Below are 23,991 nucleotides of genomic sequence, written 5' to 3' on the forward strand. Positions count from 1 at the left end.
TAAAATCATACACTTAAATCAAAAGGACAGAGAGACTGTATATTCTTGATTCCGAATGGAAACCATCAAAGCCAAATGAATACATCTGATATTGCAAATCAGATTTTTCCAGATCAAGATATTTAATCACTACATTTTACTGTCCTGGAAACGCTTAGTATGGGGGGGTGAAGGAATACAGGTGTGAGGGACAGGCCACTTTTTGAAACCGAGTATTCTCTGGCGTTTCAGCCTCTCCAGAGCTCACACGGGCAGTACGGTGCCAGATGAAGTACAGTGCTGTCCTGCTACCACCCTGCAAAACGTCAGCTCCCCCACTTACCTGCCTTTGGCTCTCAGAGGAAGGGGTCTGAATGAGAGAGTTTCACCTGCCCCTGAAGCTGAAAATTCAGAGCGACGCATAAAAGTTGTGCTGGTCTGTGAGGGAGTTTTCTACCCCTCCTCTCCCCCTCCTCCTACCTCCCACCCTCTCACCCCTGCCATTCACATGTTTTTAGAGCATTTTTAAAGGGTTGGCTGGTTTTATTGAATAGGCGCACAAAGGGGGAAATAAACTGCCCGGTTTATGATTGCTTCTGTCATCTTGCTGGAGGAAGGCATGATGAGAGCTAACACGAACGTGGTTTAAAGAAGAGCACTGCTCTCTATCTGCCCCATTCTTTTTCATCATTCCTGGGAGTCTGTGACATTGCGAAGCCCAAATATGCTGAGGAAATCTATCACCAATGCATGCACAGTAAAGACTCCGTAGTGTAGAGCATTGATACATATTTAAAACGCTGCTGAAAACAGATACATGCACTTGGGGCCCAATTCTGCTCTCAAAGAAGTTAATGGCAGAGCTCCCTCCGACTGTCAGGGGGCTGCAGCTTGGAGCCGTTCTTTGTTCTCCCATCAATAATTCAGAGTACAGCTGAAACCACACACCCAGGACACGCCGACGCTGCGCAGGGCACAGCACACCGCGTGCTGGCAGTAGTGCACAAAGCCAGGGGAGAGCCTCGGCTGTCGCATCTGTAGCATCTGTTTTTCCTAGCGGACATGACTCTGATTTGGTATTTTGTGTGTGCTGTGGCAGGTCCGAGGGGCTCTCCCTCTGCCCATGGGGTACCCTGCAATGCCGCTGCTCTTTGCAGGGACAAAAAGCAGATTGGGCTGGGGGGGCACTGTCTCAGAAGAAGGGGACGATGCTAGCCCATCGAGGACACATGGACAGGCACAGACATCAGGCAGAAGCCCTGAGCATCTCCTCCAGAGCCCCCCGGAACCTGAAGAGCTGCTCTTCCACGAGCACTGCGGGCACTAGGGGCGCCGGGAGCTGAGCCGTGCAGCCAGCTGGCAGCGTGGGCATCCCCCTGGTTTCCCTGTAGGAACCAGAAATAAATCCTGCTCCATCACAGGGGAGCTGTGAGGAGCTTCCAGCCGGCGAGAAAGAAGCGAGAGTGCTTGGAGGCACTGCCCGCCTCTAGCTGCCTGGGATCAGAGGCGCCGGAGCAGCCGTTCCCATCACAAATCACCCGAGGCGGGATGTCCATCAGGCAAGCACTGTTCCAGCGCGGAGCTGTCTGGCGCAACATGTGCTTGTCATGGACGGCTGCACATGCAAGTTTTCCCATCTTGTGGGAGATATTTTGAGTACATCCTCCCTGACACGGAACAAGTCTATTTATAGCTGGCTTCTTTTCGTAAGTAGCCCAGCCCCTCACTACACTGCACACATATACAAAGCTGGCTTCTATTTATTTATTTTTTTACTTTATTTTCTTTCTTTTCCTCTCACTGCAAAAGCAGCTCAAGGAGCTCTAAGTTTGTTATAATTGCTCTAAGGAGTTTCCCAAGTGCCGGGACCTCCAGGTCCCTGCTGGATTTCTTTCCTTCCCAGACTCTGCAGATACAGCAGCACTCCTGACTGGTTCTGGCCATGCAGACGGGATGCCAGTCTTTCCTAGGCTCAGTAGCATTTCAGAAGAAAGCTCTTCTCTGCCAATAACAACATTTCATTGCTCGAGAATGAAGAATGTAGTCCTGGACAACTGAATGGTAAGGCAAGTTTCTCTGCTCTGATCAAGTTATACCCAGTGGAAAAAGGCAGGTGACGGGATCAGTGACAGATCTTGGAGTCTCTGCTGATCCCCAAGACTTCCTGACTCCCAGCTCTGGGATAAATTTAGAGCACTGTTCTGGCAGTGGTCACCAGAGGGGCTTCTACCAGCTGATGGTGGGCTGGATGCGATGAAATCATGGGCTACATCCAGCCACAGACTGTATACTCCCCACCTAATAGTAGCACATGATTATTAAGTCCCCCTTTTAAATAAGCCTTGATTATAGCCTTGACTGAACTGAGCAGAAAAATGTTGTGCTGCTTTATCCCCATTTGTGATGCAGAACTTGCACAGCCCCAGAACAAGAGGTGGGGTTTGGTTTTGGTCTGTGCATCCAGCAGAGCTGCTGAGCCCAGGGGGCTCTCAGGGGCGTTTTTGTGGTACTGGTGGAAACCTGCCCTCAGCTGTGAAGTCAGGCTGAATTTGACATTCCTTCATAGCTTGCACAGGAAAACGAGCATTTTTTTTTCTTATAAACTGAGCATTGCCCAGAAATTGATGCAAAACAAGTGCAGACCTCCCTTGGTGACAAGCCCTTTCCAAGGGGAATGCAGGGAGGTGCCATGGTGCGCTGCAGTGCCTGCTGCAGATGGGTGGACATCAGAAAAAAGTGCCTGCAGGTGATTAACACAGCCCGCTATCTGCAGCCCCATTTTTGACAGAAACATTAGGGATCAGGTTGCTGTGTGACAATAGTTTGTGAAAAGCAAAAGCATCACAAAACATAGCTTGAAGCAAGATGCTGAGGAGGGTCATCGTTTGCCATCCAGCAGCAGGCCAGCATGACCAAGGAAGCAGCAGTGGAGCTTGGTCCATATGTTTGTCCTGCTTTCGCTGCTGAGCACAGTCCTGCCGCACCAGTTTCAGAGATTTGAGGGCCAGAAGGGACCATTATATCATGCCGTCACCAGCCTGGATGGGGCTGCCCGGGCAACAGATGGCTGAAATGTAAGCAAAGCTCATCAGGAGGAAGAATTTCTGCTTTATAATAATTTTCCCCCCAAAACAAAGCAACCTTAAAGCAGGAAATCCTGAAAGCTTTAACAGGAGGGGAAAAGGGAAAGCCAGCCCTACGATATTTTGTTCTGGAAGCATCAGAAGATGGTGTTTTTAAAACAAACCAGGCTCCCTTGGGCTCCAAGCAGCTGCCAGACGGTTTCTTCCCCCCCTTTTAACAGAGGGAAGCTTTTCAGCAATAGGCAAGTGTAGCACTGGCAGGGGGGTACCGCAGCGGGTCAGGGCTCTGCTGAAGGCTCAGCCCATGCTGTTGGAAGGCTGCAAAGCCGCCTGCTCTGGCACAGCCCTGGGACCCAGGGAAAGGTGCCTGCCACACCGTGGCTAGTGCCCAGGTGCAGCTCTTGCAAGAAATGTCTCTGCAGCACTCACGAGCCCTGCAGCCCTCAGAGGTGTTGTTAGCCTGGCCCATGGGACTGCAAGCCCAGCCTGCGTCCCCTGAACTGCTTGTGCAGCAGGGTGGCTGCAGACCCCACGGCACCCAGGGCATTGTCCCTGGCACCAGCCCTGTGCCCACGTCTCAGCGAGGCAGCGCTCACCACCTGCACTTCCCTGTGAAGGTCAGGGTGCTGCCTCCCCTGCAGCCAGGGGCTGGAGCCAGGCACCGGCAACGCTCCGACGCCGTTTCCATTTTGCAGTTGGCTGCATCGTCTGAATAGAGCTGGGGAGCGCTGTGGGAACAATGAGATAAAATTCATTTCTAAAGAGCGATCGCAGCATTAGCACTGCAAGGTGGAAAATCTGCCCGGGCAGCAGCCTGCGGGCCGGGCTGGGGCACCTGGCCATCCCCATCACCCAAGACATCCAGTTACATGCTCTGAAGCCTGTCATAAGCGAGATGCATGACTTTAAAAACCGAAATAAAAGCCTGGCTAAAGGGCTTCTGGAGGGAAGCTGCCCCTTGTTTTCTGCAGAGGCTCTCCAGCTCTTCGTCCCGTCTGTGGTTCCTTGCTCCTGACCTCCAGGGCAGTGTTTCACCTGCTGCCTAACAGCATCCCCTCGCAGTGCTCAGCAGCTAGGTGCCTTCACAAGGAGCAAACCAGAGCTGCACGCACCGTCGGCAGGGCCCTCTGCGCTTATAAATTCGTACCAGCCTCTGGATTTATCTTAGGGCTGGAAATGAATAATATAATGCAGTAAATACTCGCTGGGGAAAATCCAAGCAGACCATCATTCACGTGCTAAATTTTTCCTAGTATCTATCATGCTACTATGTACGGACCAAAAAGACTTTGCATAGCAGTAAAACTGTCTCCCTTTGCTGAAATGAGAATGGGGGCAGGAGGCACAGAGAATATTTGCATTTAACTTCATCTCATAGAGACAGAGCATTAAAATGCTATTTGGTTACTTAGGCATAGATAAGAATAGTGAAGCCATAGGCCTTTTTCTTTTCTTTTTTTTTCTTTTTTCTCTTTTTTTCTTTTTTAAAGATGTAACTCTTTTAAGAGTTCCCTTAAGAGCGCTCAGTAGGGTGTGTCAATATTGCTCCCCATGGAAATCATATGGTTTGCCTATGCAGACAGTGAATTGTTTTGTGGCTGTGAAATATTGTGTGTTGCCCTGCGAGCAGTGGAGCCAGTGGCTCGAGGAACCGTTGTTGAGACTGACAGTTACATTGTGCCCCTGAATAGTGAAACGGCAGAATCAAAAACTCAAGTGGACCCAGACAGAATGTCCTGACCTTTAAGTAAAAGGCTGATTGGATATGGTGTGGGCTCCCCTTCATCCTTCACCATAATCCATTACACCTTTCTTGGCAAACCCTCGTAATTCATGTGGGTGTGCAGATACATTTCCCATAGAATTTTTTTTAACATGCTTATTATTAAATTTATCTCTTATAACTTGCTTGCTTTTCTGTAGTCCAGTTGCGAATTTAAGTACCAGCGCCCTATGTTTAAGCATTCGAAGCATGAGAAGCAGTGCTGTGCTCTACAGTGTGAAAGCCCAGCAATAATAAATTTGTGGGAGCCCAGTCAGAAGGAAAGTTCCTACCGCATAAAAATAAATATACACTAAGATACTGTGTAATAACACGCTGTGGAAATATAGCAGACTCAAGTCACGTAAAAGCCATGAACTTAATTATATTAGGTCTCCTATTTCATATTTGTCTTAAGGAAACAGTAAAATATTTGGGGAAGACACATTTTATGTGTCTGTTATGTGCCATGCACATTACCTTGTAAGAAAGAAAATAGTCAAGGCATTATTAATATTTGCTGCAAACTCTGCTTTAGAAACAATTGAAGTTACCTAAACAAAAGAGAACATTGTGTTATTTCAATCTTCATTTTTAATTTCAAAAATGATTCTTACCAGTTAGAATTGTTTCCTTAAATAATAGTCAGGTGTGTATGAAATGAAACGTAGCAGCACAGAAAGACAACGACTAATTTTTAATAGAACATTGCCAGGATGTGTAGGAAGACAAGTTTCCTTCTTTAAGTACATGGGCTTGATCCTAGGAGTCAGAACTGCTGTGGTTTGTTCCCAGTGCTCTGGTAAAGGCAACACATGTAGGAGAAGCTGCTTTATGATCATCTGATCTTTATGATCTTATGATCTTTATGATCATCTGTAATTCTCTGTACTTCCACCTGCTGAGAAAATGACACAGCCACTTGTAGCATGGGAACCATTCCTTCTCTGAGGTATCAGCACATGGAAGTACAGGTCCCAGCACAAGCAGCACCCTGCATCTTCTGTTTGGTGCCAGGGAAAGAGCAGAAGCAAAAGATAGACTCAGCGTTTGCTGCAGCTGGAGAAGAAAAGACACACAGAGGACTTGGCAGGATGGTCTTGGTTTTTTGAAAACAAAACCCTGAAATGTCAATGTGATTATTTTATTATCAACACTTATTCTTTTTATAGACCTTTTTATAGAGTAAGATGTAGATGTTATACTCCCTTGTCCATCACATATTTTCATTAGAAACACGTGTACTCATGGACACATCGTTTCCCTTAAAAAGTCATTTAGGGACTTCCTACCCCTTTTTCATCCCTTACTCCCTAACATAAGTGAATGACCTTCACTTTCATGGGTTTGAGTACAAATCTTTCACGCAGTCCACCGCATGGGTTTGCAATACAGTATTGGTTTAATGTCCCTCACCAATGTTATATTATCATATCTACAAAGACTTAAACGTCCATAAGGCACTGTATGTACAAAGACATTATTTGTCTGGATGTTTTCTCCTCTGTAGATGGGCTATCCTGCTGTATGCACATTGCTCTTGCATGATGGTGTGCACTTTACCCACTTGCTCCAAAGGCGACTGTACGACAGCTTCTGACACATCTGAATGTGGAACTGGCATTTCTTGCATCCCTGTTCTGCGAGAGGCGAGAATCTTCAAACTCAATTAGCATTTTAAAGAATAGGTTCAGTTTTGTGGTCCATTAAAGTCAGCTAAATTGATGCACTGCATGTCTTTATTTCAAAAATAAAGCTGAACAATTAAAGCCCATGTCTCTTTGCTCAGCTTTTGATTCCTCACAAAGCTTTCCCACTTGCTGCCTTTGGATGTAATGTTAACAAAGTCAGTTAACATCAAGAGCAGCGCTAACAGGCATGGCAGAATTCCTTGTTTTTGCTCAATCAGTCTGTGTTCAAACTATCAGTTTGATTTATTTGTCCACGCTGACCCTTATTCACCACTTAATTATCCTCGTATAATGTTTCAAGAGCCTCCTGACACAAGGAGAAAGACAATTGCCGATGTTCTGTGGAACAACTGTTGACCTGATGGCCAAAATGATGACTGGGGGTCGAAGGTTGTTCTCCTTTTGAAGGACCCTCTCCATTCTTGAGGGCTCTGGCTGGAGCCGCCCAGCCCTGGTGCTGCTGGCGCTGGGCAGCCGGCCGCTCCCGGCCTCCCCACGGCCCTCGGCTCGGCCTCCTGACAGCCAGGCCCCCGGAGGCAGCTCCTCCACCCGAGGAGTGGTGGTGTTGGTTGGGCAGTCATCTGGGTTCATTCTGATCCCTGTGCCATCCCTGAGGGCTGTGCTCAGCTGTAAATGTCGAGCATCCCCACCACCACCACATTAGGTCCAACTCCTCGGCCCTGTGATCCTCACTCCATGAGGACCCTTTGGTAGCATGGATGCAGTGGGTCAGGTCCTCTAACATCCCTCATCCAGCTCTCACTGAGAGGCTGTATGAACAACTTTATTTCTGGCTCACCGATCCCTGTCCACCTCGGCAGCCTCAACAGGAGCTGGGAGGTGACATGACTTGGAAGGAGCCCGCAGCCACGCTTAGGGTCTCCCCGCTCACTCACCGTTGCTTAAAGTCTTCAGCTACAACAAGCATCTGAGCCCCAGCAAAGATGAAACCACTGGGCAGTAAAATGGCAGCCTGCATACCAGGCCACAGCAGTGGGTTCTCCATCTCGTGGGAGTCTGGGGCATAACGCTGCTGCACTTGGCCTGTTGGTTTCTTCTGAAACTCCTGTCTGAGAAGAAATGTTCCTGCATTAGTATTATTGCTATCCAAAAGACTTTTATGGTTAGTTTTCAGGCAACAACATTTTTTTGTTTTCATTTTTAATGAAAACTCGAAAGCTGTCAAAGAACTATTTTGGCCAAACTGAGAAAAATTGCTTTCATCGGTCTTTTCCAGGAGAGAAATAAATAAAGAATTCCCCAGCTGTCTTTATTAAATCACAGACATCTAATTGTGAAGGCAGGATGCCGCCAGCTCTTAGCTGGCTCTGCTCATGATGTCCCTGGGACGTCAGCCCTCAGCAGTCCCTGGCACTGGTGTACCCAAAGCTCCTGTGTAGTCAGCCCCTCTGCACCACAGGGTAGGAAGCAGTTTATTATATCCCCCACCTCACAGGGATAAAACAGAGAGGAGAACTAAGCATCAGGACTGGCAGAGCTCACATTGGCACTTCCAAAGACCTGGGGAAGCATGAGTGTTGTCCTAGGGACTTGCTGAAGGCCAATTTCCTCGAAGTCCTGTGCATAGCTCAGGGTGCCTGGGACCACTGGGCATCCTACACCCGCCTGCCATGGCAGCAAGAGCCAGCATGGTGCAGATCCCTCCCTGGGATCACTTCAAACACCACCAAAACCCACACAGGGTGACTGTTTATCCAGATCTCTCCATCGGCTCCCCATGTGGGGTCTCACTGGGGAACGCCAGGCTTTGTGCTCCCCATGAGCGCGGGTCCATGCCCAGCACAGCCCAGTTTTTGCCTTCTCAGCCCCACTTGGCCGTGCCTCCAGGATGGAGCTCGCTGCCCTCCGTGCCACAGCTGTGCTGGCGCCAGGCGCAGCACCAGCCCGCCTGCAGGTGATAAGTCTGCAACTTTTATCAGCGCTAGGAAAATCAAATTATGGCTATTTTATGGTACCTAGGAGAGGGCCAAGAGTTTCCATGAAAGCTCATCTTTCATTCTGAAAAGAGCATCTAATCGCTTAGGGGTAGAATAGCAGGACAGGGAAAGTCTCAAACCTTGTCTGAAAGATGGAAAATTTATGGCTGCAAAGGGCAGCGTATATCAAAGAGCTTTTGGCCAAGGCTCACCAATAAAGCAATTCACCTACTGGGTGATGTGAGGACAGAGCAAGATGAAAGTAAAGTTAGATCATTTCTTCCCATCGCAACAAAAAGGTTGATAAAGAATATACTTGATATCAAACAGAGCTTCCTGCTGTCTCTAGTTACCTGGGAGTTTGGAGCCTGCAGTTTGAATAATGTTTCCCCTATAATAGGGTTGACAGCAGAAGTGTGGAGAGACTGATGGGCCTTCATGCAGGCTCAGCTTTTGTAGTTCAGGCTCATTCTTTATTCTCGGAGCGGAGCAGATAATAAATGTGTAAATAAATAGTTACCAATCTTCTGGCACGGTAAAATAACTAGTTGCTTTCTTGTGCTGCAAAGAATTCAATCATACCCCTAGTAAAACCGCACACAGATAACGCTGCATCGCTTGCAATGTTTCACGTGCTTTGCAAATAGCTCTGGAAAGTCATTTGCATCATTTGAGGCAGAGCGTGGGTAACGTTAAATGTGTCTGCCAAAGGGACCAAAGCACAGCAACCACACATGCCATTCGGGAAAGTTGGGTTCTTACAGAAATACAAATTCACGGCTTCTTCTGTCCATTTATAAAAACAAGTCCGTGCTAAATTCTGACCCGGTCTAATGGTATTAGTGCATTTATTTGTTTAGTATGATCTCTGAGGAAATTTTAACAGAACTGGATTTATATCAAAAGCTGTGTTTCTTTTTACAAAAATAATGGGATTCCTACTCGACAGCGATGGCTGTTAAGCTCTGGGTTTATCACATCAAGCTCTATCATGTTGTTTGCACACCTAGGAGATACTTTTGTCCCTTAGCTCCACAGCAAAGCAGAGTTACAGGGTGTATTTTAAACATAGTTCTAACTGGGTCTTTTTCAATGAGACATACAACATTCAAGCCAATTATTCTAACAACAGATGCAAGAGAAAATAATAAAGTGCTTGTGTACATCTTGGTAAATTAAGTATATCATCAAGTTTTTTCCATTAGAACATGAGCAGAAAATGTGCTGCTGATAATTTTCTGACTGCTTGCTTCAGCCCGGACACAACACTCACTGTCTTTATGCAGCCTGCATGCACTGTGCTCCTACACTGCTACAGGTCAGGGCTGCACTTAGGAAAAGATGCCCTCATCGAGTACCTTACAATTTTCAGAGAGCAGTAGATGAGGTGAGTGTTAAAAATCCATTGTTAAAATCTGGGTGTTTTTAAGGAGATGCCCTGGGAGATGAGAGGGAATACACCCTGCGAAGCTCTCCTAAATTAAAGCATAATCTCTGGGGCAGACCTTTAGAGACGACTCGAAGTACCATTATTCCCCCCAGCTTGGGGCTTCAAAGGCACTTTTTTTCTTTTTTCCCTTCTGCGAGGATCTTTTTCTCAGGCATCTGGAAATGAGAACTCTATGAATTTTTGCTTTTCCAAAAAGTAATTCAAGTGAGAACTGATTCATAAATGTAAAGTTACTGCAGAATAATCTCTTTTTCAGTGAATGTTTACCTTTTCTTTGATAGAATAAAATGCAAACAGTGAAAGTTGAAATAACTTCTTAAGATTTTCCTTTGTTTTTTTTTTGTCAACCAATTTTTTTAACCACTTTCAAAATGTTTACCTGAAACTTCTTTTTTGAAAACTGAGCTATTTACTGCTTCAGTTTTAGTCTTGTACAAAAATATAAACATAAAGCCCTGCAAATTTTGAGAGAAATGACTCCCAAAAAAAGGAGGAAAATTGACATTTTCAAGTTGTGCAGAACAATATCTATTTTAACTAATCTGTAAAATACAGTTGAAAATGGTATGGGTCCAATTTTATTTTATTTTTATATCCTAATGTTACGGGAAATGCCTCTCAGTCTCTCAAGGGCAGTAGCACGTGCAAAGCCAGTACTCTGAGAAAGCAGTGCAGAATTGCTTCTACAATTTTATGTGGCAATTCAGCATAGTATTAGCAGTGTCCTTGACATGAAACAGCTTAAGCCCGTGCTTAAAGTTGAACACAGCTTAAATAGTAATAAGTATTAGCATAGTAATGCTAAATAGGTGCCCTACCATGTCATTAATTAGTAAATCTCTGCCGTTAGTTAACAGCCTGTCTGCACACTCTGTGTCTATTTCTGTCCACAGATATCTCCAGGCAACATTAGTAACAAATGGCATAAACACAATTAAAATGGGTGCAGATTTGGCTGCTTATGTCAGCAGCAGTTTAGGAGATGACGTCGAAATCTTCCATAGGTGTCACTTCTATCCTCGTGTGCAGTAGTGTCATAAACTGCATTATAGCAGTCTCCTTACAGCCAGCTTGCACTGAATATGCTGCTTTTATTTACACACATCTCTCCAAGGGATGAATCGACGCGTCCCTGACTTCAAGGCAGAGGCTGACACCAGGCCTTTGTCCCTGCGAGTGCACCCAAGCGCAGCAGCACTGCGCGCCTTGCTCCTTGCCACGCAGTGACAACTGCAGCAAGCAACCGTCCCGGCACTGACCGCATCTTTTTGCAAGCAGGAATTTCACCGGGGGTTATAATGTTCATGTTCTAAGCTGGATTTTAAGACATTAGTCTAGCAAAGTGAAAGTGTGAAAGACTGTTTTACTGCACTGCCTGCTTTTTCTATTCTTTGGAGCAGAGGAGAGGGAAGGAACTCGCTGCCATCGAAAAGAGCCCCCGGGAGACCCAAAGCTGTGAAGCCTGATGAGAGCTGGAGCAAGAAGCTGGGAGGTGCTGGGAAATCTGCTTGTCAGGAAAGAGCCTACGATCATTATGGATCTAGGATTGCCCTCTGTCTGCCGAGGGACTCCTTGTCTCAGATAACACACATGTATATGCTTATTCTGCTTCCCTCTTCTTCAAACGCTGCCCCAAACCAGAGGTGAGCACTTTGGTTACATTAGACTCTTACCATTAGTTTCCTACATATCCACGTCCAAGGAGCCTGAGAGGTATCAGATTTTGGGCTGTTTGAAGCCTAAGGCTCAGATCCAGGACTTCTCCCCATTGTCATGGGAGGTTGTTTTCCCTGCAGCAAGACTCTTTCTAGCAAAGTTTCTCCCAGGCTTCAGCTGGTTTCAAAAATAGACCTTTGTCCATAAACAATGAAAGTTTCACACAAAAATCATTGCTATGCTCCCTCCAGCTAAGCACTTGGGAACCCAAAGGCACACAGGCACAATGACCTTACAAAGAGGAAGAGCTATTTAGGGATTTGTTCCAATTTCCATTTAATATAGATGTGCTGGCATAACCTCATGCTGACAGGTGATTGCCGGTGGAAGGGTCTGCAGCCTCTGCTTCCCCCGGTAGAGCCATGCAGCCTGTGCAGCTCCAGCAGAGACCTGGGCAGGATCCAGCAGCCTTTTCTTGTTCTGCTCTGTGCCAGAAAACCCACCAAGCACGAGCTACTCTCTCAGGGTCTGCTTCCTAAATCTGTCAGACAAGTAAATACCTCGTTCTTTGATTCCTCAGGACAAGACAATATTTCACTGAGCTGGCCATTCAGGTGGACAAACGTAATCTTCTTTCTTGTAAAACAGAAATATTTACCTTCATTACACAGCCATTTAAGATCTGGTGATGAGAAGTACTAGCCTACTAGTACTAGTTATTACAAAGTCTCACATTTCCTGATTGTTGACAATACTGGAAGGATGTTTACGCAGTTTAATCATTTGACAAGAAATGAATGCCTTAGAACAAAGATGGCAAATGGTTTCCAAGCCATAACTAATACTTTAATATATTTTAACTGGAAGTAACAGGATAAAAATTATTATTTAACAACCCTAACTCCATCACATATCCTAAAGCATATGCTTTATACGTACTTTTTGAATGTATTATTGTCACGCTCAATACAGCATGAATATTCTCTAAAAATCATATTCTTGTAATTAGAGGACATCATGACGACTCGAGAGATATGAAAGATGAGCTGCCTTCTATAGCCTATGAAAGATATTTTCCTGCATAGTCTTTTAGAGGAGCTAAGCAGTTAAAACATGTGAGATGCTGTCTGCCTTTCCAAAAGTGCACAAAATCAGTTTATTGTCAACACATGTCAATATATTTACTTGCACTGAGGAAATGGCTTCTGTTGATTGTTTTCGACTGGGCTGATGCCTGTATGCCAGATTTGCAAATCAAATGTTACCACTACTGTGTTTCTGGCAGAAGAAATCTGAGCTGTAACTGGAGTACCAAAAAATGTCTGTCTTTCACTGTCACCTGACAGCATATACAGACATGGGTATGAGATTGTAGCCTTTTTTTTTTTTTCTCCCAAAGAATCAATAGTGCAACTCAGGCTGAGGGGTAGGCCCAGCTGACTGAGCCTTTTGGACATAAATTGTCCTGGGATGCTTTAAGCAATAAGAAAATAGTAAGAGAGCACCAAATCCAACAGAACTTTCAAGCTATGTACAAGTTTAGGGGAGTTGTACTTTATTGTAAACGTAAGCAGAACATAGCAGGTTGAGTATCACGGACTTGTGGATTGGAGCAGTGCTGGCTGGAAGGGATTCCCAAATGTCGTTTTGTCCAGTCTCCCACTCAAAGCAGGACCATCACCAACTTTCAGCCATGGCAGTCATGCACTCATCAGAGGACTAGACATAACTTTCAATTCACCTCATCCATAAATGTCCAGCTCCCCCTGTGTCTTTATGCAAGTTTCCATTTGCCTTGCTCTGTGACATGCAACCCACCCACTTGTGACTTGGAAGAAGAGAGACGACAGTGGCAGGCAGCAATGACATTGATGCTTAGCTACCTGGAAGCACTGGGATCCAGTATCAAATCTGGAATAAACAAGGTCTCTCTGTTAATTGCCTTTGCCCATTAGCAAATTCCAGAATAATTAGCCTCTAATCCTTCCAGAGAAAATATGAAAAATGAAAAAAAAAAATCACACTTCAAGTTCAATGGAAGCTCCAAAGGATTTTTCAGTACTGCCACCTGATCCAAATTTGTCCGTGAGTGAGGAGAAGGCTCATCTTTCCTCTGCCATTATCACTCCCATCTCAAACACTCCCTAACATGTAATTAGCTCACCTTCACACATGGTGCAGCATAGCAATTTTCCCTTTAAATGCGTACAGATCCATGCAAGTTGCATTTAAGTACTGGGAGGAGGGTGTGCAAAGCAGAATGGAATAAATACAAATAATTTTGTACACGTTATAGGAAACTACACAAATATTTTGTTACTTTACATCTACAGCATTATACCTAATGCTCAAAGGCAATCAGCTTTTAATGGTCCAAATGGTTTTGACTCCTTTGGGTCCTCTGGGCCTTTTCCGCAGGAGGACGATGGTCCACATTCAGGGCTCTAGCTTGTTACAGCAACCGAGTCTGGAAAACAGCATGTGGAATCAGTCAGTACTAGTGTCTAGAAGAAGAATAGGCTCAGCCTTGAATGTTCATGTTGGATATTGTCTGAAAAGTTGCCCGTCATGTTACCGCTTGGAAGCTGTGGCAGTCGGGGATGACACGCTCCGGCTTCCCTATTAGCCCCCCTGCGCCGCGAGGACAAAGGCAGCGGCAGGCTCCCAGCCAAGCACATACATTTGCAAACTGCCGCCAGTCAGTTCCCAAGGCCAGGGGCTGGATGCCATTGACAAAGAGATGTGAACCGCAGGCTCAGCCTGCTCCGCTCTCCCTGCCGAGCGAGTGGCGCTTCTCATGGAGATCTGTAGGGCCTGCTCCCTCCCGCTCGGTCCGCGACGGGCCGCCCGGGACCTGCTGCTTATTCCTCAGGTTTTCGACCAGTCCACACCACCCAGCACCGCAGCACTGTATACCCCTCAGCAGCATCCCTTACACTGCAGATTAGTGTGTAGGCATTTATCTGCCAGTGCACACAACATTTCCTTCTTTAATCTGCAGTGTGGGAGAGCAGACCTGGATAAGCCTCGCACGAGGTTTGGTTGGATGTAGTGGGTAGACATGGAGGACCATGGCACAGCAAGGACTGACCTCCAGAAACGATCACAGGTCTGTGTGAAACAGAGGCACCCAGGCCTGGCTGCCTTCTACTCCTTTGCCTTTCACCCCCATAAAGGGGTCACACCCAAAGACCAGTGCACAGACCTTTTCTTTTCTTATGGAAAATCTCTGCATTAGCCACAGGACTCCAGCAAGCCATACACCTCCTCAAAGTTGCTGGCAGAGCTGCTCTCCTCATGTGGGCCCGACGGTGTGGACAACACCTTTCCCTCAGACAAAGTCAGACCCTCCTTCAGGAGCACTGTCCCAGGCCTGCGCCCCCCCCTGTTTTTCACGGGGACATGGTGGTGCATGCTTCACCCCAGATGACTGGGTTAATGAATTTGCTGCTCTTCTCTAGTACTGGCCAGCAGAGCTGAAGGGAAACAGAGGGGAAATCCTCCATGAACAACAGCTTCCACCTAGAAATTCCCAGTGTCTGAGCCCATGCTTCTGTCATGCTGCCATCCCAAACCATCACAAATCCAAACAGGCTAGATCCGTACCCCTCACTAAATCATCTTTGTGTTACTCCCTAGATCCAACAGGAGTTTGAGTGGTCTCAGTCCACACTTCCAAAGGCAACCCTATACTAGTGCTCACAGCAGGGGAAAAAAAAAAAAAAATGAACAGGGTGAGACCTGAGACAGTGAGTCTGGAGCACACCACACTTTGGGGATCCCCACTAGCCAGTGTGAGAATGCCACACCATTTTTTGCCAGTGAAATTAGCCCTGAAACTGCACTGAGCTGATGCAGGCCAGATTTCAGCTCATGATGAGATGAGTTACCACAGCACAGCCTGTGTGGGAGAGTCAGCCCTGCCTTTCCTGGAGAGGCGTTCCAGGGGGGCAGACACCTGCTCCTTTGGAGAGAAGCTGATGAGTCTCTAGCACACAGCAGCAGCCCCACAAAGTACAGCCACAACCTCGCTGCACCTCCTGCTCCAGGTTTAGCTGCACACTGCAAGCATGGAAAGTGACCCGGCAAACGTGGCTGCTGAGCCAGGTGAGAGCAAGATCCAGGGAAAAGAAATTCCTTCAAATGCCCTGTGAGATGACACACGCAAATCCTGCCAGTGCTCTCCTCAGAGGGGGACAGGGCACAGGGGAAGGCAATGCCTGTTGTTTAGGGTGTGACCAGGGCACAGGAAACTCTTTGCTCTGGCACCTTGCCACTCTGCTCCTTTCCTTCTCAATTCTGCCCCAACACTACCCCCCGGGAGGCTTTCCACTAGCAATTCCCCAGTCAGCTGGGATGCGAGTGCTAGGACCTGCCATGCGTGCTCGGCCTTCCCATGCAGAGCTGCCACTGGAGCAGAGGAGCTGTGACACTACACCTGGCATTGGCTGGAGACAGGAAGGGTCTCCTTATCTGAAGGCTGAAAATACTAACCCTGCCTGGAGGTTTCATTACTCAGAGCAGGGTTTCCCTCCTGACCTTGTGACCTTCGGCTGCCAGGGCTAATGCATGATTTTTGTACGGATAATTGTAACCATACATATCTGAAAACGTGGGGAAAAAAACTATCCCAGACTGCAGCTATTCATGAGCCAAGAACTCTTCCAGACTGTGGTTCCTGCCATAAACACCTCCGGGGCACTCACAGCTCCCTTGTGTTTCTGTATCTGGTTACGAAATGGAGGTCTGCAGTGCTCCTCTTTGTCTGGTCAGCAGTTGGGCAATCCCCAGCACAGGCAGCCCACTCTCAGCACTCACAAATGATGCTGTCTGGCACAGAAGCAGGGGATTTCTCCTTTTTTGCTAAGAGGTAGAGTGTGTGGCCAAAGCCTTCAAACCTCACAAACACAAGGTTTGAGGACTCTGCCAGCTTTGTGACATTACATGTATCTACAAGAGGAAGCAATGTCAGGAATTAAACCCCATGAGGGAAAAACCTGCCAGTTCATTACTACCTAAGAGAATAATACATATCAAAGAGACTGTTTTTTTTTCCAACAGAATTCCATTCTTTCATGATTCATCAGTCTGAGGACTTGAGCAAGCTTTGGCAAGCACGCTGGATCCCAGGAATCCACTGGGCTGAAAGATCACTGCATTTCTGTGCCCCCTCACATGTACCACCACCCTCAAAGACTGCACAGATGCAGACCATCATCACCACACTCTGTTTACTCTCACAGTCTTCAGGAATCACAGCCTTAGGAATCATGTCTTTAGAGTACTGTTAGAGCAGTTTCCCCTTCACTTTTAGGCCCCACTCCCAGCACTGTATTCAGCTTACCTGTGGACACACAGCAAACATTACATCTTTGAGCATCCTCCTCCTTGTTTTTCCCTCTGCATAACCTTTTTGCCTCTTCAGTGGTAACACAAAGTGTTTCTGGCTACAGTAACTGTCACTGGTCCAAAAGCATTTTTCCTATTTGTCTAGCTTTTGGCCAAGGAGACCACAATCCTTTCTCCCAGTCTAACACCAAAACTTAACTCAAAGCAGCGGCAATGATTTTACTTTTGAGCCAGACCTACAACGACCAGAAAAAGCAGCAAAAATATTTGTTGCATCAGGCATTGCGTTCAGAGCCCAGAAGAATTAATATAGTTGTCATAACTGGGAGAAAAAAATCCCACAAGGCTGAATGTGGACACACATAGGCGAACGCAGCACACACACAAACACAGATTTTTATGAGCAGTGCCGTCAGCAAGGAGATTGTTTATAGTTGCTGGTAATTTATAGCTTTTAAATGTAATGTTGGAATGCAAATAACTTTCCCCATTCCCTTCCCTCAGTGATCTGCTCATGAATAAGGCTGAAAGGAGCCCGAGCAGGAGACACAACCGGGGAGGAAGAGGAGACAGAGAATGAATCAGCCTGCCCCCGCTTTCTCCCAGCCCCTGGAAATGTCACCGGCTGACCATGGGATCAGTTCCCAGCCCAGCGTGAGGACGCGGTGCACAGCTATGTGTGACATGACACTTAACAGCTCCCGTCCCAGGCAACCAAGCAGGAATACTGCTCAGCCTACCGTGATCAAAAACGTATAAAATGGCATCAGGCAAAAACAAGATTTCTGGGGCTTACAACAGGAAGACGAGGTTTTTCCTTTCCCTGTAGGGTAAATGACCATCCTATCGCTCCCCTCTTTTTTTCTCCTACTTTTTCACATCAGTAGGCAAGGATCAGATATTTTAAACTGTCTTTTCATGCCTTCAGTGCCATTCAACATCAGAACTGCTGAAGTCACTTTTATCACTCTTTGGTGATGCTACAGTTCATTGGTAATATCGGGAAATGTGCTTGCTCTTCACACAATTAGTCTGATTAAAAAACTTTTCAAGTGGGCTTTGATGGACAGCAGTCTTTGACCAGCCTGCAGAACAGAGCAAAATGAAAACAATTACTTTGGGTGCTAATCTCTGCCAGAGTTTGATTTTGAAGGCTTAGAGGAAGATCTATAAAATAATATGAAGTTCAGCAAGTTACTGTAGTGTTTGTATTCACAGTGCAAACACACAAACAAAAAAAGCTTACATTCAGAGCTTTTTACCTCCCTTCTTTTGTGTTTTCACTTTTTTTTCTTCTCCTCCCAATGGCAAAGTTTCAATTTATTAACATCTATGGTAAGTTATGGTTTGGGCTTCAAAAAATGTTTTGGGGATCTGCAGGTGAAAAGGCAGGAGCTAGCTTGTCAGATATTTATGAGTAAACATTGAAAAAGTGTCTGCCTCACCCCTCACACTGTTGAATAACAAAAGGAAATGAAAGAGTTTATGGTCCCAGGCAGATGTGAACAAAGCTATCAGATTGATCCCAGGCAAAGACAGCTCACTTGGCAAACACTTGAGTCCTCAGCATCTTAGAGAAATAATAAAGAAGAATTCTGGGCCGCTAATTGTAGGGAACAAAACCAACCAAACAAAAAAGATAGCATGTGTTTCCAAATGCTTAAAAATGAACTATATTATGATCTTCACTTAAAAGCCATGAAAACCCTGAGAGGTGTTTTGGTGGGCAGAACTTAGGGATCGACTTTTTCAGCTTCGTCTCACCACCTCCGCAGACAAGAAAACCCCACTGTATTTTGAAGAGGATACTGAGGCTTTGATGTGCTCACACCATCGTGGAGTGGGAGTTTTGAAGAAAAGCATTAATATCACAGCAACTGGAAGCACTGGGAAAGAGACCTGCGAGGCAAGCAAGCAGCAGCTGGGTGGTGAAGAGCACGGGGAAGGCTGTCAGAGTCTGAAGTGGGACACTTCAGGATCGTCATGTAAGTCTGTGAATCTGCAGGGCAGCACAGTATTTGTAATGTGTCTCAATACACATGCATACAGGCTAGAAGAAGCAATCTCATGCTAGAGCTGGCAAAAGTGAGCCTCGGTCTGAAGAGCCCTGGTTTTGTTACATGTCAATATAAATAAATTTTTTGTCCCTTAAATTACTTTATGTAGAGATAATAAGTGTGGGGTTTTTAGCCATTTTAATGATCTGAGCTACCAAAGTTAAACTCAATTACTTAAAACCAATTAGTAGAAAATTAATTTTGCTGGGTTTGGTTGACTGAAAATCTCTGCAGGAGACATCTTTTCCAGATAAGATTATCAAGATCAGTATCATTGTTATCATTTTAAAAACCTGGAAAACAAACAAATAAACTGATATCTGACAGATTAGTTTTCATCTGAAAACTGTAAATACTTTCCTACCAGTTGAAATTTTATTTTGTCCATTAGATGTAATTCTCATTTTTCTCTTTTTTCTAATTTTCTTTCTTTTTTTTCTTTACACTTTTTTTTTTTTTCACAAGAGCCCGACAATAGGTGAGGGAATGTTTTTAAAGTCAAGGCAATCAAAGCAAACCGTGTCTCTTGTGAGAAGATTTCCCTGACGTTGCTCTGTCAGAAGTGTGGCTTTGCCCACCACTACCAAGGCTGTCCTCTCTGCAGTCATGGATTATATCGGTTGCTTTGTGCCCGGGAGACCAATCTCAAAATATTCCCTTGGAGAGGGAATCCAGTCCTATTGGACTGAATGGGATTTTTGTTGCTGGCACTGGTGGGAGCAGGATTACAGCCTTAGACCCAGCCTTCATCCTCCACAAGTCTCAGGAAGAGGTGTCGCCTTTGGCAGGTCAGACTGCTTTGTGAGGGGGTTTTGGGAAAATGTAGTCCTGTTCCTAGACAGTGTAAAACCGGGCTCTCAGCCTAACACAAGGACAGTAACAATAATGCTGAGGGATGAAGGCACAAGGACACATTCCCCTGCAAAACATGGGTTTCCTCTGTGCCTTCATAGGCTCAGGCAGGTTTCATTACACTGTCAGCACAGCCCATCCTTTCAAAGCATCTCAAGATGAAGAAGCACCATGAGATTTTGCGTGCAAATGAGCCTATCCACAACATTTTACAAACCACGGTGGAGAGGAACAACGAAATTCCTGTTTCGTGTAACACATACCATGAAACAACAGCCAGAGCAGGTTGTTTCCATGTTGTAATGCCGTCGCTTAGTATTGGCCCCCTCAGCACACATCCATCCTCTGCCAAATTCAAGGCACACTTGCCCATCTGAGTGCCACGCAGGTGCCCTGGGCTGCAGTTTTCTGGTGGCACATTACTATGAGCACCATGGATCTGTCCTTTCCCAAGGCTTCCTGGGCTGCTTTTGCCTCCCCTCCACCCTCATACAGCCATGAAAAGCCAAAAGCAGGTCTTCACCCTTTTGGGACATGTCACAATTTTTAATTCATTAATCCTCTTTTTGCGTTTAGGGAGCAGCCACCTGAGGCTGCTGTCCCCATGGGAGAGAGGAGGGAGCTGCTCAGTGACCAGCACAGGTTTGCCCCGGGGACATCCCAGGCAGCTGTTTGCATGTTTAGGTTTACAGATCTGCTCCTCAAAGCTTGTGCTAGGGAGTGTAACACAAGGAATCACTTGCCCTTCGTTCAGTTATTAAAACCTTAAAATTTAAAATGTTTTCAGTTATTAATCCCTTAAAATTTAGTAAACGTTTTCTGCTCAGATTAGTGCAAGTATCACAGAAATACAAGCAAAACATAACCACCTGGGATCTGTAACAGCTTCATTGTCTGCTACTGGATGCCAGGTTTTGCGCTGAAGGCTGCTTCACTGTGCAGTGGGTATCTGCAACGTGCAGTGTCCCAGCTCTTTGCCTTTCACATCAGAGAGTGCCCCTGATGGAACTGAAGAGAACTTTTTATATATTTACGGTACTCACCAATTCATTAATTCTTTAAAGTTGCATTTTATTGAACATCAAGTACATTCTATCTAGCAAATAAAAAAATTAGTGCAACAATTATCTTGAAAAATGCTGTGATACAGTTCATTTGGATAATTTAAAGCTGTCACCATTTGCTAAAAAGAGCCAAATGACCACATTTATAGTAGAAACAATCCTGAATTACAGTTAATATAGTTTCTGCAACAGCAGTTCTCTGAAAAGTGACTGCATGTTTATGGAATTTTATTAAAGGGTTTATCTCCATTTTAAAAATGTTCAAATTGAAAGTGTCCTTATTCGTTTGGACCTGTTTTTCTTGGCAATATATCACAGTCTTCAACTACTTTGCTTTCAGGGTCTTTATGAAATCAGCAGCGTCCAAAGCAAGGCACAAATACTGCACCACCTCCATATGCATCATATATCAGAAGACAGTTTCCTGTAGAAATAGAGAGCATGCAGACTGGGGCTGGACTGAGCAGACGGAATGAAGCTAAATAAACCAAATGAAATGTGTCATTTGCCACAGTGGAAATTTTAAGTATGCATTTGTTCATTTTTAATTACAGAGGCAGTAGAAACCATGCCATTCAGCAGAGACAAATTAGGCTTCAGATGGAAAGCATAATTCAGGCCAAGAGAGTAGCTGAAGAAAAAACTAGTATAATCAAATACTGCTAATTGCATTCTTAAGACTCAGGTTAATGGGAGTTGGACTGAGATCCTACCCAGGAAGGAGTAAAACTTAGCATTTTTCCTGAATATTTGTGTGTGAAAGGTTTTCAGATCCCCATACAATCTGTTGCAGTCTCCATTTTGATGTCCTCCTGCACAGCACCACAAGCTGTTTTACGCTCAAAAGACTGCAAAACACCATGGTCCTGGTTTGTGGCAAACAAGCACATTTGTAGAAATATTAAAGGTAGGATCCTCCGGTTTCTTTCTTCATTTCTTTTCTTGTCAGTGCATTCTGCTAACAATTAACGCTGAAGCTGCTGTCAGCAGAATATGCTGACAATTATTACAGCTTTGACATTGAAAGCAATTTCAAATTTCCTGAGAAAAATCCATAAATCACTCCTAAACAGAAAGCAATATTCATCTGAAAAGTACATATATGTCAGGATATAATTGTGCAACAATTACTGTTAAAAAAAAAATAAAAAGTTCTCCAGTGAGCAAAATGATTTTGTTATTGTATATTTATTAGCAATCTTGAACAGAAATGCAGTATATTGTATATTCACAATGACAAGGGATGACGTTAGTTTTAAAATACCCCTTGCCACTAATAGAGGAATGGAAGTAGCTTAGTTTTTGCTCAGCGTTTTACAACACATTCAACAGTACGACAAATCCTATTGAACAACAACTGCCACGAACTTCGGGATTGCCCAGAGAACTGCGGACCGCAGTTGCAGCCTGCTTGACGTCAGTTTGGCATTGTTTGAGTCCTTTGCAAAACAAACTGAATATGCATTTTTTCTGCTGGCTTAGAACATTGTTTGGATGAAAATACGTCACTGTGTAGGAGTGCTTGAGACAAAAAGGGATGTGGCAACCGGGGCGACAGACATCTCTTTTGGTACTCGGCGAGTTATGAATATGGGGAAATGTTTATGTGGGGAAGGGAATGGCAAAATGTTTGATGACAGACATGGCTGTGCTGGGCAAAACCGCCCCGTCCCTCGACACGCACAGAACTTCGCCCCCGATCTGAAAGGGACTCGCGTCCCTTCGGCTCCGAAGTCTCTGCGATCCGCCAAACGCAGACCCCTCGGCGGCCCGCGGGCCCTTCCCCGGCCCCTTCTCCTCCCTCGGGCCCGGCCCGGCCCTGCCGGCGGTGTCGCAGCGCCGCCACGCGGCCCCCAGCCTCACCGGCCCCTGATATGACGCCAAACGGCGCCGCACTGGGCCGTGACGTCACGCGGCGGCTGGATGACGTCACGGCCCCTGCTCGTTTCGCCGCCGTGCGTCGCGTGCCCGGGTTTCGTCAGGACGAGTTTCAGGCGCACCCAACGTGCTCCAACAGCTCCGCGAGGCGTCCCCCGTTAACTCCCCGGCACCGTCCAGCACGGCCCGACCACCCCGCGGGGCCCAGCCTGGGCCATCTTACACAGACACCGAGCCGCAGAGCCACCACCGCTCCGTCGCGCGGAGCCATCAGTCGAGAAATCCCCGGGGGCCAGCTCGGTCGCGGTTGGCCGGTCATCGGCGTGTTCCTGTTCGGCTGCCTCCGTGCTGCCCAGGACATGAAGCAAATGAAGCCTGGCTGTCGCCCAGATGATCCACGATGTTGCGACCAGATGGAACTTGGCTTACAACATGTGTAGATGCCTGCTGGACAATAAACAGGCTTTCGCTGTCTTTTGCTCCGGTGAACTCGAGGGGGTTACTGGCAGGTTAAAACAATCATGGTCCTCAAAAGATTTGTTTATATATATATTTTTTAATTTACACCAGATGAGCAGAACAACAGGGGAAAATAAATAAACAAAGAAATAAATAAATAAAGGTTAAATAGATGTATCTTTTTTGTATTAGTGCTGATCCCTGTTTTGTTTTGTTTTGTTTTGTTTTGTTTTGTTTTTTTTCCCCCCACTTCACTCAGGATGAACAAAGAAAAACAGGTGCATTTTTGCCTGTAAGCTTGTGTTTATCTTTTTCTCTTTAAATTGTTGCAATAGCTTCAACGAGTTTACAGATTGAGAAGAAATTATAGCTCCGTTTCTGCTCTGGGTGGGGGGTGAGACAAGTATGTGCGTGCATGGTTGAGTGGCCCCTCCACACATAATTCTGCAACACTGGCCATCCTGCCTTCCAAAAGCTTTCTAATGAATTGGACAATTTCAATTAAATATCATCTGAGTTCTTATGAATAAAGAAAAAATAAAAAGCTAGATATAGAAGAAAAAGCATCTTCCAAGCTGCTCCCAACACAGCCGCCTCTGGCCATGCATGGGCCACTCCATCACAGAGGCTTGCTGAGGTCACTGTGGCCACCACTGCCCCACCTTTGCTGCGGGCCTATAAAACAGGCCCCCTGCAGCTGGCCCACCACTCGCTCAGTGACTAGGTCCTCTGACGGCCAGTGTACGTGGCAGAAAGGAGACTAGAAGCAGCAAG

General features: G+C 45.9%; 1 long non-coding RNA gene across 2 annotated transcripts; it reads left to right on the plus strand.

Moving 5' to 3' along the window:
* The first annotated feature begins 1,528 nt into the window (after positions 1-1,528).
* LOC308192344 lies at positions 1,529-23,991 on the plus strand. 2 transcript variants are annotated; one of them, XR_013948735.1, is made up of 4 exons: positions 1,529-2,040; positions 11,303-11,545; positions 17,412-18,892; positions 21,221-23,991. It is a non-coding gene; the product is annotated as an uncharacterized lncRNA (long non-coding RNA). The 2 variants fall into 2 exon arrangements; XR_013948736.1 differs by lacking the exon at positions 21,221-23,991 and having other exon boundaries at positions 17,412-21,010.

The sequence above is a fragment of the Anser brachyrhynchus genome, assembly GCF_964034855.1.
Source record: "Anser brachyrhynchus genome assembly, chromosome: 3".
Lineage (NCBI taxonomy): Eukaryota > Metazoa > Chordata > Aves > Anseriformes > Anatidae > Anser > Anser brachyrhynchus.